The sequence below is a fragment of the Haemaphysalis longicornis genome, unplaced genomic scaffold (genome assembly GCF_048455015.1).
Source record: "Haemaphysalis longicornis isolate Haplotype H1 unplaced genomic scaffold, Haemaphysalis longicornis Haplotype H1 scaffold_5, whole genome shotgun sequence".
Lineage (NCBI taxonomy): Eukaryota > Metazoa > Arthropoda > Arachnida > Ixodida > Ixodidae > Haemaphysalis > Haemaphysalis longicornis.
Genome location: NW_027526385.1, coordinates 59,973,125 through 59,989,203, shown reverse-complemented (window position 1 = coordinate 59,989,203; position 16,079 = coordinate 59,973,125).

Genomic DNA, 16,079 nt, shown 5'->3' with positions numbered 1-16,079 from the left:
AGTTACAGCAGTTTCCTGTAGCCATACTCCCTCCGTAACGTGACATGTACTGTGAGCTTTCCGTATACAATTCGCTAACGTTCACAACTTCACTGTGAAATAATTATTGAAATAAATGAAACATGAGCAATGGGGAAGTCTCCTCAGAGGCTAGTTGTTACATAATTTGTTTCGGGATACTTTAGATTTCCCGTAGTAATATTTCCTCCGTAGACGTCCAAGCTTCACTATGCAACACACAATTTTGAAATTCCAGCTTAAAAAGACCAGTTGGGCTTACACAGATCCCCTTAAGGTCGGCTTCACCTCCAGGCTCAAATTTAGTGCTGGGAAGACAATTTTTCAGGACTCATATAGTCTGTTTTATGGGAAAATATGAAGGGTCTAGTCATTTATCTTATTTTGTTACGATCTTTATTCCCATGTGGTAGGGGTGTGGCGCACAGTTCCACGATTCCTCTGTTTTTGTGGGCGCTGCGAGGTAACACCACGCTCGCTTGCGATTGTTGTCTACATCGATCTGTTCCCGGATATTATCTGCTCGATCCTACCAACATCCAGGCTCGTTGTAAGACAGGAGACCTGGTAGAGTCGAAATGCTGTACCGCGGCAGCTCGATGAGGCGGACGTGGTACCTCCTTTCCATCGCTTGGCCGTGGCTGTACACGCGCTCTAGAAGGCCCGACGGTACCCGCTAGACCACCGGAACCAAACACGATGATCGTTTCAGCAGTTTATCAAGAAGACTGGAGCAGTGCTAAAAGCTAACCACCAGACGCTATTAGGAGGAACACGAATGGCCGTGTCCGCAGTGGGTTGGCAACGGAATACCGAACATGAGTACTTAGACGCGGCCATACAGTTGTAGTAGTAGTAGTAAGCTTGGTTTGATGAAAGGTGGAGGGAAACAAATGAAGGGTGGGATCCAAATTCTACTAGCTCGATAGCTACTTCGCCAGCACTGGCACGACCGGCAGCGCACACTGCCGTGCAGGGTCCTAGCTGAACAGGCCATTCTCCGAGGTCTTTGAGCTTTTACATCTATGATCATCACAAGTAATTGGGCAATTCCAAACTGTGCGGAATAAATCGGCTTTCAGTTGACATTGCTTGCTGTCTTCATTGTGCTTTTCTTGAAATGTAACTGACACTCTGGACTTAAGTGAGCAGGCCTTTGTCTGTAGTTTTCTAAAAATTATCGGTTCTTCAGAGCTTATCTGATATGTAGCGTAGGCATTGATCTTCTTCGGATTTTATTTGATGTTCGTTTGTCTGTGCCCTTAAAATGAGCCGGGAGGGCTACCAAGTGTTCCTTCTCTTTGCTAAAGGGCTAATACACGCAAGTACGTACCCGCCTTGCGGTATGTACTACGATTTGCAGGTTGGAACGTGGTGCATTGAGTGGTTGGCACAGAGAAAGCATCTGTTGCTCATTTTTCTCGCTTTTGAACTGAACAAGCACGCGGAGCCTTCTGCGCTGGTACTTCGGCAGCCGCAGAACAATGCGAGTGCGAAAAGAGCATCAGCGCACCCAAAATTATTGGATTACCCGTTTCCGCGAGCTCAACCAGCTGATACCCGTGCTACACATACTTTAAAAATGACATTAAGGGCTTAATGTGTTAAGTTTAAATGCCATGAACTCGCTGCTACGCGCAGAAGGCTAATGCCATTCGCTCTAATGCCATTTTTGGCATTAGATTCGCACCAAATGAAACCAACAAAACTCTCAGCACCAGAGTCTTGAAGCGGAAATGTAGATGAACTTGAAATAAGACGACTTTTGTGCACTTTTGGTGGGGAAGTTCTCACGAGGACGAAGTTCACTAAAAAAGCAGCAAAGGGCAAATCATCGTTCAGTCGTCGCCTTGAATTTTTCGGGTATGGCTACCGCTCGCTGGCGACCCCAGCTGCTGAAGCCACTTTTAGACAGAGCTCAAACCATTGTTAAGAAAACACTATTTCTCGTAATGTTTTATATTAAAAAAAGATTTTTAAGCCTTGTAAGACGTTTTTCGCTATTTTAAAAGCTTCTAAAATGTTAGTGCATTTCTTCTTTTGGTCATTATCACCATCATGCCTAACACATTAAAGCAGCACGGGCACACAAATAATCTATTCGGTATCTGAAGTCCTTAAACACTTAATGTGAATTTTAGTGTACGTGTGGCACGCTTATTATTCTTTCCTTGCAAACGAACTCTACGCGTTGTGCTGGTAACTCCGCATAATGCCGGCTGTCCCGCGATAAGGGCCAGGATATGCAACCATGACAGCACGTATCGGTTAACAACAATACGTGCCACTGCCGCGATGAAGCGTACGCGCGACGAAAGCCTGCTTTGAGCGACACTTTCTGGAGGCCATCGCGTCAACGTCAGAAAATTTGAACGGCTTAAAATCGTTACGAAATAAGAAGGGGCAGAACACACAGAGGCACGTAGTGCGCTACTATGTGTCCCCGTGTTATATCCCTCGTTTTTTCTCTCTGCGCTTTCAAACCCTCGAAAAAATTATGCACCAGCTCACACAAGTTATTAAAGAGCCTCCACCTCCATCTTTCTTTCAACCTTATTGAAATTCGCGAAAGATGTGAATTTACGCATTTATGCGAATAAGCTAAAAATCACGTTTAAATTTCTCTTCAAGTTGTTTCTGTGGAGATAAAGCAGCCAGGTTAGCCCGGAATTTTCAGCGTTTTGTTCGAAAGACATCTCTGATTTTTAAGCAATGTTTTATTTGTGCCAACAAAGATACCCTGGCAAATCATTGTGCAGTTGTATTTATCGGTATTGCGGCATTGTTGCAGTAGCTTGCGCAAAAACACATCCGGAAAATAACTCAAGATAAAGATAACGAAGAAGAAGCACGCGTGACCCTGCAGCGGGATTCCCACCGAACCTCAGCGTATACCTTGACTGGGCGCCTTCTCCGTGATCACCTATGGCAGCTGGACCATGGATGGGTAGGGCTACTTAAACTAGCTTTTGTACCCAGTAGGCAGGACATGGCGGTACATGACTGGTCCAAGCTAAATTAGGAATGCCTTGTGCTTATCGCGTGTGTTCAGATGAGTAGGTGGCAAACCGAATTCATATGGCTGTCGGCCTAATCGTTGTGTTCATATTTTATTGCTCTTTAGGTTAAAGGATTCGCTTCTCTAGTCTTTCTAGCACAGCTGCCAGGTTTTTCACGACTAATCTGGTGATGAAGTAACAGAACCGTTATATCTCGCGTATGCCGAATATGTACGTTCACGTTTCTTTCGCAACTCGAAAAATAGCGTCTCAAGATTGCTGCACATCTCTGCTTTCAAACTTATTTAAAATGAGTGGCCTAACACTCTGTTTAAGAATGATAACCACTGGATTCTAGACGCAGTGCAAGGAGCGCACGAAACAGAGCCCGTTTGTTTGTGATTTGCGATTGAGTACGATTGAGTATACATCCTATCTAATTAGCTGAATGCAACTTGAAGGAACCAAGCGTTTTACTTTTGCCCACATTTGGCAGCCCGTTTCCCTCTCGCCTTGTTGGCATCTTACTTCCTGTGTAGCACTGCAACCCAAACAGTTCTACCACGGAGGACAGTAATGAGCTGATCACGTAGCGGTGAGGGCGTGAAGTCGGATTCTGGGCGTGCCCCCCCCCCTCTCTAAAAAGGACGCATAAAAAGTATCAGGAGGGATACAGATATATAGACCCTTTACAGCCAACAGTTGGGCTGACCTTCAACAGGTGACGCTAGCGATGCACTCGCCATGGCTGGCCTTTCACGCGGGGCGATTTTGGTTTCCGTCGTGGGCTCCCACGAGGCTGAGTCAACAGCGCAGTCAGAAAATGTGGAAGCCACGGGGGAAGCCTGCGCTGCAGCGGGTAGTACAAACTGCGATTGGGACTGCTAGGTGTGGGACAAATCGCCGCGGGCGCGTCACTGGCCGCAACTTCACAGTGTACGTGTCCGCGGCCTTTCGCAATGCGCCGGTTTCGGTGCAGTGAACGCAACATGCATACCAGGCCTCGTTGGATCACCATTTCCAACACATAAATTTTGTTCCCTCAACATCGGGCAAGGGTTTTGTCAGACCGTAGCAGAAGGCTGCTGGCAAGCGTAGGGTAGGCTACACCAATCTCCGTCGGCACGCTTGTTCTAAAACACGCCTCTTGTCTGTTTACGCTTTGAGTGAGTGTCGTCACGACGAAACGAGTCAGCCTGGATGTTTAAACTATTTAATATGAGTTGTGACTCCCAGATTTTTTCTAGTTTTCACTAGCGTACATCAGCTTTGTCGCGGTGCAAGATAACTGGTAACTAGCTTATATCAGCTTTGTCGCGGCGCAGGATAACTGGTTCAGCATTGCTTAAAGTGCACCAAACGCCTGCCATCACACCGCCGGCGTACACGGAGCCACGCTGTTAGGCGCTGCCAATAACCCCTTCTTCCTATTCGTTACGAGCGCAGTGACCTTGCTTCAGTAAGCTTTGCATGTGTTTCGTCGCCCGTCAGGCCTGTATTATGCCCGTTGTGAAATCATAGTTAAGCCGTAGCGGCAGTTGCCTTACACCGGAGGCTCCATCTTTGACGTTATTTCCAACTCTGTCAATAATACGTGTGCGAACAAATCCTTGTATGCTCATGAGATAAAAGTGCGGCGACCTGCGGCTGAAAGCCGTTTTATTTTATATCAGTGGTCAGCAACCTTTCGCAATTAAAATGAAACTTTTGAGATGGAGGGCCGCGTTGCATGACAGGTGACACGGCAAGGACCAGAAGGCGAATTTGTAGGGTAGGGGGGGTGGGGGGCCTTTTCAACAGCGGAGCTGTTTAGCAAATTGTAATTTTTCCCGTCCGGAGTTAAGAATACCATGAAAATACCGAGCACCCGCACGTGAGCGCTTGAGTCGCGGCGACCGCGCTCCGTTAAAAATACCGAGAACGTGCCGATCGCTCGTGTTATGCGTGTCTTCCGGCGACCGCCCTGCATCCCCGGCGTCCGTTTGTCTCCCCACCTTTCTCGCAGGACTAATCAATGAAGGTCATTTCTCTCTCTCTCTCTCAAACCAAACATACCACTTGGAGAGATTGGCCAAGGTTGGGAAAAAAAAGAGAAAATTCCAGCGTTCGCCCTAATCGTGGCCACATTTTCTCAAAACGAGAAAGACACATTATAAGGTACGCCTCCTTAAGGTGATGTCCAACGATTATCACTTTGAAAGAAAGCGGAGAAAACTCACACGTATAGCAACAATGATGGCGTAAAGGTCGTAGCGGCAGCGAAGAAGATGGAAATCGGCTTCAATCATGGGCTGTAACTTTCGTGATGGTGGTGAAGGTTGCGTGCAGCTTTGCTACCCTCAAGTCTTACGCGTTAGTGTGGGCATCCTTCACTTCTTTGGACAGGTGCAAAGAAAGGGGGGTTCGGACGTCGTGCCAGGGGCCCCATAATACATTCTCGGGAGTGGCGCGCGGGCTGCAGGTTGCGACCCCCGATATGATTGGTTTTGGTGTTTGAGGGGCTAGAGAAATACGAACAACGGAGCGCACAGCTTCCAACGCATTCCGCACCGTCTGGCTGCAGTGTCGGTAAACTGCGCGCATGCGTAGTTCTTTAACACCGTTTGAGAGTGCGGCAGACTGTTATAGGAAATGCTTGATAAAGGATAACGCCGGTGATTTATTTCGAGCCACCTTTGTATGCTCTGTCGCCACTGAGGTCTGTTATCTACTGTGTTCTGGAGCGAAGCGCGCAGCAGGCTGATTGCAGCGACCATTATGCCCTTCAGCGATCATCCTGCTCAATGGCTACGCAGCGTGAAAAGGCGCCTAAAAATAAAGGACCGGCGTCGCTTCCTCGTCAAGCATTTCCCATAAATGTAGGCCGCACTTAGTCTCACACACTCTCGAAGAAGTGCGCATGGGCGCAGTTTACTGACTTTGCAGCCAGACGGTGCAGCATGCGTCGGAGGCCGTGCGCTCCGCTGTTCGTAATTCTTTTAGTCCCACCTCGAGGCTCGACGTAGGAATAGAAAGGACTGATGCCCAACAGCTACAAAATGCGTGAACAGGACTTTGGTGATGGGCGCCCGTCAGAACAGAGCTTTAAGAAGCTTCATGGGGCATTTTTAAGGACTAACTAGTCTCTGATGGTTGACACACAATGTCTACGCGTCCGATCAGTCCTCATTCACAGCTACACAAAAAAACCCGCCCGCATCTTCCCAAGGGGGGAACTCGAGTAAATGCGTCGCAGAGTGGTGGGGGTATCGCTTGAATGTTGCGTAATTGTGTATGGTTTGGGAATGCTTAATTGTTATTTCGTCTTTATTATTCTTACTTATTGAATGAAGGAGAAGCGAAGGCAAGGAGTGTAAAGTTAAAGTCTGTCTTTATTGCTTGGTGCCGTCGTTGTATTGGACGGAGAGGATGACTGCTTTGCAGTCGCTAAAGTGCACTGTCAAGGGGTCTTTGAGGAGCGGTCCTGCGATTGCGTAACTGGTGAAGACGTTGCTTCCATCGCATCTACTCGAGTCAAGCAAAGCGTCAAGTCAAGCGAAAGCCAAGCAAAGACGCGCTTGACTGAATTCCGAACGCGCGCTCCGCCGCTTATACACACACCGCCCGGGTTCGAGGGAGAGGAGTACGGGGGAGAGACGCGCATGCGCACACTTCCGTACACAAGCTCGCGAACTTTCCACGCACCCACCACGCCGTTATCACGTGTACACGCCCTGCCGCCGTTACTGTTGAGCGCGACGCAGCGCACGGGTAGCTACGACGCATGCGCGCACAGACGCGCTCCCCCCGCACCGCCGCAGCTGTTGTTGAGAGCGACGGAGCGCACGGGGTACACGCGCTCCTGCCGCACCGCCGCAGCTGTTGTTGAGAGCGAGGAGGGTACGGGGGAGAGACGCGCACCTGCGCCTCGACGCGACGCGCATGCGGAGTGAGCTTGTGGACGGCGCCGCCATCCGGAGGACCAGGCGAGCCTAAGAAATGCTCCGCAGTTCAAATAATTGCACAATTCGCCCGTAAAGCCGCTCCGCCGCTCGTCGAGGCACCCCGGCCCATTGAAGAGACGGCGAGAAACGCCTCCTAAAAGAGCAGCAATGCCGGATGCGCCACATCCTCCAACATGGCTGCACCCAGGCCGCTGCTCTGTAAACCGTGTATGCACGAAGCAAAAAAGAGGCGGCGGCAATGTAGAGGTGCTCAAGTGGTGTTGTGATCATACTCCCTACGAAGATGACCATCCTTCATAGCGGAACACACATGTCGGAAAGCTAGCCTACAAAGACCACGATTACACCGATTTTCAGTGTGGAACTATTGAGGCGCTCGCCTTGTCGTCGATGCTGCCTATAGACGATGTCAAGCGACTGCCGGAACCAGGCGGCAGGGCGGAATAACGGGCCAAAGCAGAGCCTTATGTGCCGTAATCAGGGAATCGCGATGAGTTTTGGAAAACCCCGCGTTTTAAATAGTCATAACCATTCGAATCTCGTGAATCGCATGCGCTTGTCATAGATATCCCCGGTTTTGCAGCGCAACGAAAATTGGTGCTAGATTTCAGACAAAATACGTGCATATAGCCGGCAGTCCTCTCGTTCATTCAGTTAGGAACGCTCGTTGGGTTGGTTTTTAGGATAGTAAGCGACAACTCGGCCCCGCAAGAAAAAATGGCGTGTTCGAAATGCCCCAGAAAGGCTCCAGCGCACAAGAAATAAAATAGTACGTTCGAAATGGCGTAGAATGGCTCCAGACGCGCAGGAAAAGAATTGCGGAAATTACGCAAAACAGCTCCAGCATACGATATTAAAGCAAACACAAAACGAACAGAACTTCCGCAGCCGCAGTTTCATGCAGGGTGCGCGCGAGCAGTGTAAAGGCGGGAAATTTGAAACGCAATGCGGGGCAGCAATGAGACGATAATCGCGCTTCTGCCCATTACGAGAATGACTGCCGTAAATAAAAACGCACTGGCAATGACATGTGTTAGGGGCAATAACCTAAATGCATTATCAAAATATGGCGCCAAAAGACATTGATTTTATTCTTTGCGTGTTTTTTTTTTTTTCACATGCTGAACACATGTCCCCGAGTTCTCGTTCAACACGCCGAGTTTTTATTTTACGTTGGTGCCACTACAGCGGGCAGGGATTAGGCATACGCTTCGCTGTAGAATGCATAACCGGCGACCTCAACTTACTCAAATGCTACGAAAGTGTTAATGTACACCATTGGTGAAAAGAAACAAAGATAAACTATAAAACGGTACCGTGACGTCTTTGGCTCCTCGTAACGACATTGGGGTGTACAAAAACTCCCAATGAAGTCAAGTGTCGTAAAAATAACTAGGCAATAGTGAACAATTCTCTGAATTTTTGCACATGTTTGTCTTACTGACAGCGCAAAGAAGGTATACTGGAAGTATCTTCCTGAAAATATGTTTGCCCGTTTAGTTTTTGCTAGGCCACATTGGAGGCGGTGGATCCATTTGTGCTGTCATTTCTTGGCTTGCGGATTGTCCGGCTTCATTTCGAATTAGTAGTGCGGAAAAAAGTTAGGTATTAGCCAAACCGTCCTCTTTCTTCATTGCAGAGCGCACCGCGGAGGGTAAGTAACTAACGGCCGCTCTGTTTAAATGGCATCCTGCCCATGGACAGTGAGAAACACGCTGGAAAGCGGAGAAGGGAAGGAATTCTTGCTCTTGTTTTATTGCAGAGTACCTAAGCTGAAACTCGGTTAACTTGCATTGCTACACTTCGCAAAAAGCAAAATCGTATGAACGTGTCGGGGTAACCTAAATTGGAAGCCTTTTAACAGTTCTTTATCTACCTCCAAGTGTCGAAGATCCGATTCTTCGAATAACCATATGAAAAAACAATATTGGAAAATCCAGTATGCCGACTGCACCATGTGTTTTGGGGTGTACGTGAGTTTACGTGTTTGTCTGAATGTTTGTGGCGTGTGGTGCCCCCTGCGGTCATGACAAAGATGACGTGTCCGAGCTCACGTTTGGTGAGAGGCCGAAAACCATGCGGGTGAAGCCAGGATTTCCAGGCAAAGAATGTTTTGCACTGAACGTGGTCGTGTGTCCGATTAATTGTTTTTTACAGTATCGCTAGAGATGCGCTTCTGATGGAGGCCACTTGCCAAAGAATTTTGTTTGTGTTTAAAATCCTCAAGATTCCGTATTCATCTCAAAACCAGCATGTATACAAAAGTTCAATCTGGCCTGCTGTGAACTGTCAGGTTTTCCCTAAATCCATCGCTTGCCTAGGATGTTATATCCCAACCGCTTTCTTGTGGCTGCTTCAGGGAATAAGATTGTCTCGGTTCCTCTTTTTTCTAGGTGGTCTGCCGCCCCTGCCGCCGGAATTAGGTTTGTTTTCATCCTTATAAACACAGCGATTTTCTTGTAATTTAGATTCATTTCACCGGAAAGGCGACTGGGGCATTACTGTGTGGTGCGTGTGTCTGTGTATGTGATCGTACGCGTGCGTGTCTACGTAAGTGTGCACGCACAAGCACCTAGATGGGAATAGAAGCTTAATTCAAGTTAGCCTTTTAACTAAACTGCGCTGTTAACTAAAACTGCGGCAAAAGTGCGGACAAGTGATGGGAAGTAGACACACGGTGAAGACTAATAACTTTGGTGCCCTGTCGGGAACCGGGATAAACCAGAGCTATGCCATCCGTATGTGGAATACACTATGATGGGGTTTGGCTATATGGGGTATTTGAAAGTTAGAAGTGTGAGATCAGTGGCACTAACTCTACCTCACAGATTAAGGACAAACCCGATGGTGTGCCAGAGACAATGACGATGCATTATAGTGCGGCTACGCCAATCACGTCGCAGGCCCCTTGCGCCGCCAAGGCGGCCGCACAGGAGCCGCCGCATTGCGCAATGTCGGGGAGGAGGGGGGGGGGGGCTAGAGAGAGACGCCGCGCTTGGCGAGTATTATGCATCACTCGGGGGAGATGAGGCGCTGCCGGAGAGGAGAATAAAGGGGGCTGTAACCATACTACCTGCGTAGATGGACATGCTTCATTATGGAACCTCCAACATGGGAAAGCCAGTTTACAAGGACGAAGCTAGCACGGAGTCCCTTAAATTTGGCTCCCCTTCAGAATATGAATGCACTGCTAGGGATAAATATTTTTCAGTCGCAATATAAGCCGTTTTCTACGGAAATATGGAGACGGTGAGACGTTTGTTTACACTTCATGAATTTTAAAGCGAAGCTTTCTACCTCTACCAGCCAACGGTTCTTTCGTGGCTAGCGGGACAAGAAACTACCAACGTGGCTGCGGACGAGGAGGGCGGTTTTCACTTACGGAGCACAGTGTAGATGGCCGCGCGCTCACATCGGCGGGCGAATCAGCGCCACCCGGCTTTGTCACCTCCTTTAGCGACGGTTGTTCTGGGCCTGTTTTGCCGCAGCTCCTGCTTTAGCGACGGTTGTTTTGGGCTTGTTTTGTCGCAGCTTCGCTTTCCATTACGCGCGTCCTTCGAACGGATTGATTAAACTGTTCGACAGCCCCTCCTGGGTAACCCGGACACGACGGGATTAAGTGGTCGTACGGCAAAGATACGTTAAATATTGGTTTGCAGGGCGGGAAAACAACATGTAGAGACCACATACAGACATCTGACCGCTAGACAAACACTACCTTTTGCACGCTGCTTGCCACGAATGCACTGCACTGCGCTGCTTGCACTCCGTTCTCTAAATTGGTGAATACCAATGCGGTTGCTCTTTAAGAGGTATTACGAAAGGCGAACGGAGCAACTGGTTCTGATGAATAGCGATTTTTAAGAGTTCCCTCAGTTTTCTCGCAATTCTCAAATTTACTGAACTATCAATCGATCAATCAAATCAACTTTATTCGCCTTACAGATGGGTACAGGGGAAGGAGCAGCCACAAAAAGCTGCACAGAGCAGCTTGACGGGGTTGCTGCACACCATGTGATTGACAGCAACGGGCCGAACAGATTAAAGGATACAGCAGAGGAACTTGAAACACGTGTGAAGTAAAACATAACAAAATGTGCTTAACTAGTTTAAATTCATGATCAAACTTGCGCAGTTTTGGATCTTACCTACTCGCCCAGCCTCGCAGTCTACTTCAATAGTATAAACCAGTGGCTAGCTTACGCTGTCGCACCTTCCGAATGACGGTCCTCGCCGTTTTCTTTCTCCCGACGCACGTCCGGGCTACAGTGGCGGCGTCCGGCGCTCTAGCCCGGCCGTCTCGACGCTTCTGCATTCGGGACGCCGCCCCTGCGAAGTCTTGGTAACGGCAGGCACAATCTCTGGTTTCAGTCTTTGTAGAGCCACTTGCGTGAATTGAAGAGACGCCGCATGGGCAATTGCTGTGGGTGTCGTTTACAGCTTTGCTTTTCAACCACCTTCACAGCGTAGATTAGAGACAATTGCTTTCTCATACGCTGAAAATGGTTGGTCCTCGATTGCTCGGTCGCCGCAGACGATCTACTGAATCCTAACCATACACAAAGGCGCCTTCTCTTTGCTGGCCTCTGGTTCTGGTTCTGTGGGCAAATCCATGGACATAAGCAACGCGAGTATTCTGTTAGTCTTTTCTCGTTCGCACGTCCTTTTCTATTTCTACTGTGTCTTCTTCTATTCGTCTTCTTCTGTGTCCCCGCTGAGCACCGAAATTGTGTTTTCTGGATACAATTCTTCAGCGTGATGTTAACTGTACTCCAATGCATTGGCCTTTTACCAGTTCTTGCTGGCCAATAACGATTGCGTATGCGTAGAGTCGCAAGTTCTATTTCCCGTATCGACTTTCCCTTCTGATTCAGTTCTTAACCTGTGTTTTGCGCGCATGCCCCTTATAAATTTGTTCGTTCATATATGATGCTTTACTCAAGTTAAAAGTGGTTAATACTGTCTGCTGTGTGTGCCTACTTTTCTTTTTCCGGCTTTTCCGGCATTTCTTCATTGAGTGAGATAATAGTCAAAACTGCCATGACGATAAAATAGAAGTCTCGCCTATTATAAAGTCTGACTTGTGCGGATAATAATGATTCCAATGATATTGCTATCTTCCAACAGATAATGCAGATATTAAAGAAAACATGTAAACCAGTGGCCATATTCCTGCTATTTTTCCGGCGAGGTCTTTAAGACGTCAACAAATCTTGTTTTTTTTTTCACGGCCGCGGCAGGCCCCAGGCCCCAGAAACATGGCTGAGAGAATGTAGGGTAGCATATAGTTCCTTTTTAGCACTCCACTAGAAAACTAACGTGCATTTACCCCACTGATATCTATGTTTCTAAATCTAGCCGATAGTATCTCACACCTGCCCATTATACGTCCCCATGGCACGAACGTTTTTCTGTATTTCTTCCGGTTTTTTTTCTGCGTCTTTCGTGGCTGGACTAAGATGAGTCGGTTACAAATTCCAGGTGCATTTAAATATCTTCCAATTTGTTTTCCTTCACGGTCTCCTTAAATTCTCGCTTAGGAAAGATCATGGACCACGCTTAGGTACATGCGTGGTTGTCTACATACCACACAAACGGACCTGCATAGCGAAGTCCCGGCGCTCGGACGCGATAAATACGGGGTTTTTTAATTGGAGAGTATTTTGGAGATGAGAGTGAACTTCTATCTAAACGTAGCCTACTATAACGTGCACGTAGCCATGCTTACTGCTATGGATCATATAAGCGATATATGGCCATCACAATCGTGCTTATTTATATAAAATTAGATACCGGGAGTGAATGAACCAGTCAATTCTTCGGGATATGTAAACAACCTTACTTTATGACTCCAACGTTTAAGCAACATGACCCAGTAAGGGATTCTTACATGTTTTTTTCTCAGAGCATCAACATTTTGTTGCGTAATTTTCTCCGGGTCACTATACCATGTGCTACTTTTACAGGTGGACAAGCAATGAAGTAAGTACTTTCAATACAACAAGACTTCAGAAAGCCATTTATTTGTGTTCTTGGACTGACACTTTAGCAGCGTCCCGAGAATATGAGTGACCTCGCTGCTTACACAACGGGCTGAAGACCAGGAGGAGGAGTGGTAGCTGAGGCAGCAGCGCTTTCCTTGTTTTCAATCAGGAGATATTTTTTTTCTTTCTAGCCTCCCCTGCTCTCACCATATGGTCGGGGAAATGCAGCTCAATAAACCGCGAGCGACAACCCCTCTTCTAATTCAGCCAACAACGAATTGGAGGCGCATCCGTTCTGATTCTTACGAAGCTGCAGCACTCCTCCCAACAGCAGTCCGTTGACACACTGATCGAACACGACCTCGTCATAACAACTACCACGCAATAAGATTTTTCCACGCTTGCTAATCGTCAATTTCTACAGCCCTCCGCCTAAATCCCTCGTGGACGTTCTCAAACCTTTTCGAGCGACCAAACTCCAGTACAGACAGAAACTATTTTACCCGGACAATTCTAGCACCCCCCCCCCCCAACGCCACTGCGGCTGCACCATTACAACGACAAACCGTGCGGACGCAGATAACGCTACACAGCAACGATTACATCGAAGTAAGCTCAGATTTGAACTAGAATCGAAACACCAGTCATCGTGAGTGAAAGATATCCTAAAATACACGGAGAATCGGTACTAAGGAATCAGCAGTTTCCCGTTTCTCTTTGCGTATGAAATACGATGTGCTCATTCTAAAGCACACTACCATCTTGTTCGCAGGGAGGAGGAGCGACAAGATTTTTTTGCTAGCACGGCCTGCTACCTTTGCGCCGTCTGTACTATCGTGGCCGTGCTAGCAGCCATCGTCACCTTGACCTTGGGTGAGAACTTTTGCTGAAATATCTAAAAAATAATGGTTGCGTATTCACTTACTTCGCAGCAAATGATGTCAAAAGACGATGACCTTTTGCCGCCCCTGCCACACAACTACCTCTATTATTTCCATCGCCCCCTCTCAAGATCTTTCCTTTCTTGTCACCTCTGCCCAAGTCAGTTCAATTTTAGCGCGTTCAAGTGCTCACCCGTCATAACTGTAAACTTTTGTTAACGTGTAACTTGAAACACGGCCACGAGGTCCAAGCTCGCAACGAGCCTTTTATGCTTTTTGGTCAAAACATTCTTTTTAAGGCACTTTTTATATCCTATAGAAAAAAAAGCAAGCGGCCTTGTATGTTTATTAAGAATAACGCAGGAAATACCATTTATGTTCTGTTCTGCCTGAGATATGCCTAATGTTTTCGTTTTTCTGAACAAGGGTTGCAAGCATGAAATCTGTTTCCATATATATTCGTATGAAAAACTTTTGGCCTTTATTATCCTGTCGTTATAGCATACTTACAACTTTTCACCGGAATGCGGAATCGAGGGACAGGCAGACAGACCTGCGCCGCTTACTGGCCAAACGTTTCTCGCTAAATGACCCAAGAAAGGCTATGATTTTTAAATATGCACCTACGCACTCCGCAATGATGGTTACACAGCGAAGCTCGTAGCGTGCGGCCTGTGTTCTCTATTGCGACAATGGCGATCCAGCACACGCACCGCCCAACTACCCCTGCATGCCACTCTCGCTTTATTTGTGCTTACCGCAGTAGCTCCCTGAGCGTGCTCTCTGGCTGAACGAGAGATAACGCCAGCCAGTCTCTCTGCCTCTACTCCTACCTCTTGCCCAAACCAGTTCTCAATCGCATGAGCGTGGGGTTGCGCTGAAGGAGATTTCGGCGTACACAAGACCCCGCAATTTCAAATGAACGTTTTTCGTCCTCACTGATGCCCTTGCATGCCAATACACCATGCAGGAAACCCAGATTTCTTTGACGATGATGGTAAATGATCGTTGATGAAGTGAAAAAGAAGTGCTTCCCATGGCCGGAGTCGAACCAGTGTCCCTCTTGTTATGAGGCCGGCGTCTATCCTCATCGTCTATTTCGACATGCTCGAAAAGAACGCCAAGGCGCAGCTGCCGATTCGCGCAGTACACCCCAAACACGAGCGTTAAGCCTACGAAGTGCACACCCGAGAGTTGAGGTGGATATTCTAGAAAATTGATTCGTACTTCCAGAGTAGCACATGCTCGCAGTGTGAGATTGACCAAACAGACGATTCATCATGACAAAGCTTCGCGTTCAACCATTGTCACCGTTAGACGGAGGGCGGCATGACTCTTTCTTTCGCCTCTCATATGAAGCTTAGCTTTTAATATTCCTTCGAATATCCATCGCTACGCTATAGCTGGAGCCCAAGTTCCTAAGGCAGCTTGCGAAAATATTCCAAACGCTGTTGCCCTCGTATTGCGCAGTACTGATGTCCTTTTTCTCAATGACGTGAGTCGTACCTATTGTGCCTTCTTAAAGATACACAGGTATTGCCATCTTTGCCCACTAGATCCGGCCAATGCAATCTTTTGTTTTGTCCATGAGAATATCACAGAAACGCCTATTCTCTTTGAAACTGTGACTGACGGACGTACGTAGAAAGCTCAGGACCGGTCAAGGGATTGGAACGAAAATGCATGCAGATGTTCCTGCTTTACTACAGATGTGGTCGAAATACGCCAGGCTTTGGACTTCATTTTCTGTTTGGATGACGTCCTCCTGCTTTATTACATCTCCCTGCATTTTGCTCGCAGGACGCATGAAAGGCTCATCATGTAACCAATTTTCTGATGTTATTCTAACCCTTCGGCAAGTAGAAGTAAACTACATCAGGTGAACGTAGCCGAGAAATGTTGTTCTTCGTTGCCTGATTTATCCCGCAAGGACTTCCGCATTTTCGCCCTCATTCTTATGCCTCAGGGGGTGTACTCAGAGATAATGTATCGGTGTCGGAAAGATGTTCTGTACAAAAGACTGGTATTGTTTCAGAGTAGGTGATCTTTTATTTTGTACTGGAGGCGTATAACCAAACCGAAATATATTTCTGGCGCTCCCATTGGCCAGCACTGTCGACACTTTTTGGCAGTTTTCTCAATTCCTAGAGATTACCCTAAGACAACAACGCTTGGGCAACAAGAAGAACGCAGTTGTTGGCACACTGTATTAGAAAGGTTTAAAAAAGTGGTTTTTATTTCGGTGTTTTCAGA